Source organism: Notothenia coriiceps, unplaced genomic scaffold (assembly GCF_000735185.1).
Source record: "Notothenia coriiceps isolate Sejong01 unplaced genomic scaffold, NC01 NC01_scaffold00036517, whole genome shotgun sequence".
Lineage (NCBI taxonomy): Eukaryota > Metazoa > Chordata > Actinopteri > Perciformes > Nototheniidae > Notothenia > Notothenia coriiceps.
Genome location: NW_011369218.1, coordinates 60,260 through 62,844, shown reverse-complemented (window position 1 = coordinate 62,844; position 2,585 = coordinate 60,260). Strand labels below are relative to the sequence as shown.

Here is a 2,585-nt window from a genome sequence, read left to right as displayed (position 1 = left end):
ACCCGCCATTCGGAAGGGCCTTCCGACGCCCGGCCCTCGTGCCGGTGCCTCTGGCGTCGGTTCATCCAAACTGCGGGTGCTCCTGGAGCGGGACAAAGATATGCGGCGAATGCCGGAGCGCATATATCACCGCTTGTCTTTAAAGAGGGACACCATATCCTTGGTCCCGCCCGGCGTGTTCTTCTACGGCTAGTGTCCCAGCCAGCTGTGGTATCAGTAAATTTGAACCCGCCATCGGAGGGCTCCTCCCCGAGCAGTCCCGACATAGTTCCACAAACGTCCTATCACGCGACTTCCGGCTGTCAGGACACAACACTAAGACACAGGTGCTCCTGACGGACAAGATAATCCTGGCGAATGCCGGAGCGCATCGATCACATTTCTCCATAGTCCTTAACCTGACACACATGGTCCCAGCCCAACAATGTGAGTGTTTCTTCTACGGCTAGTGTCCCTAGGCCAGTGACTGCGTATATCAAGATAACTCAACTTAGACGCGCGCCACATCGGAGGGCACCGTCCTCCCCGCGGCTGTTCCATGTTCCGGTGCTTGCGAAGAGTTCCGCGGTTCATCCAGACCTACACATGCTCACAGGAGCCGGACAAAGATATGTATATTTGGCCTGGAAATAATGGAGAATAGTAAACAAGAATAAGATTATTATGGCAGGACAGAGAACGGATAAGTGTAATTTGTTTCTCCACAGACATTATATTAAGAACAATAACCCGTTTCACATTTTGCAGTCAATACCCCAGGACGAACATCCCGCATAGCTCATGTTACCCACTTATGATGTTCTGGTGCAGTCATTATAGAGCCCATTCTTGAAACGAGGATGGTACACACGACATACGGTGCTCTGACCCTGCCATGCTCCTCTTTTAACTGGTTTCGAGATACCAAACACCGGAAGGAATATAAGAGAGAGTAGTTGACAAGGAGACTCTGACCCTGTGCTTATGAACAAAAATGAGAGGCGGTGTGGTTTAGTACGGGCGGACAGGCTCTGCGTGTATCTGGCAGCCTCTGCTTCTGACCCTTTGCATGTCATGCGGCGTACGACCGCCCCCCTGAATCCAGCCGTGTGCGCGCGAGGAAAGGTTAGAAGTGTGTGCACCAGGGCACTCTACACACCTCGGCCACTTGAATACTCTGAGCCCCACTGGCTCCTCGTATGTCAGTAAAAACACACACGGGGAACCACCACCACCCGGCAGTCCGCCAGCAGATGAAAAACACCCACCGGCCTTGCCGCACTTCCGAGGGAACGAGGGAACGCGCGGGCCTTCGGTACTGCGCACAAACAACGAAGCAACGTTGATGAAAACGTGTCAAACCATCAGAACATCCTATCACAAAACCCAGAAGCCTTCAGCATTTCTGGGCGGATCTCATCCACCCCGAGGGCTTTTGCCACTGTGAAGTTGGTTTTGACACGACCTCAAGTGACCGATTCCCCGGGAGAATTGGGTGTCCGATCCCCCGTCACCTCCATCAGCTCTGCCTCTAGCATCAGAGGGCGGAGTTTTGTGTCGGGTTTCAGGAGTTCCTTCAAAAGTGCTTCCTTCAAACGCCTAACAAACACTCCATCAGAGTTGAGGTCAACAACGTCCCATCCTTGCTGTACACAGCTTGGATGGTTCCCTGCTTCCCCCTCCTGAGGTGTCGGACAGTTTTCCAGAACAACTTTGGTGCCGCCCGAAAAAATATGAAAAACAATATTTTTCCCAAAGTCATGGAAATGTAACTAAAGTTGCATCAAATATAATTTATATTTCATCCATCTAATAAATACTGTATCGTAATGAAACGTAAAATGGCATTTAACTGACGAAGTATTTTGCTGGTGAGAGATTTTAGTTGCTTTAGCGTGTAGAAGCTAGTAAGCCTACTATTTGATTTGTTTTAGATAGGCACAACATGTTTCATATGCAGACCTTATTTTCCTGTTCCATGTTAAAATCAACCATTTTCAGTGGTACCGCTGAGAAAGAGCAATTTGTTTGGTCATGGAAAATTAGGTAAAGGTCATGGAGAAGTTATTGAAAATCATTGGTGAAAAAGTGTATGAACCCTGGTATTTACTTGCACTATTTTTCTGTTTTATTGTGTTGGAGGACCCTTTGACCTAAGATGTTCATCGACATAACTACACTGTAGCTATGAACGTATGACAAATAAAAGCCTTGAAGCCTTGATACCAAAAACAAATTTCCTTGACTGTCATTACATAACCTCATGCATAGTCCTTTTTTATGTTTCTTAAACAAATTGGAGACTTTTCACATTAACTCAAGTGCTTTGAGCTCCAGGAAAAGTGCTATATAGATATCATGTATGATTATTAACTCTCATGATAACTCCTTATAAACAAATAGCGTAAGGCATAACCTCTGACAACATTTCAGCCATAGAGGATTAGTGATAGATGATGAAACACTGCCCTTAGATTTAGTTTAACTAACAAGAGTCACGCAGCCTAGTGCCCGCCACCCTGCAACACCAAGATAATAATCAGTAGATAATCTTAAATGCGATAAGCAACAGCTTGTTTCTGTGTCACAGATGCAATATACCACCA

The 2,585-nt window shown here is 46.8% G+C and overlaps 1 protein-coding gene across 1 annotated transcript in view; it reads left to right on the top strand.

Annotated features, from left to right (window-relative positions):
- The window catches only part of LOC104963985 (uncharacterized), a 54,975-nt gene that overhangs the window by 2,705 nt on the left and 49,685 nt on the right, over window positions 1-2,585 (top strand). The window lies entirely within an intron of this gene.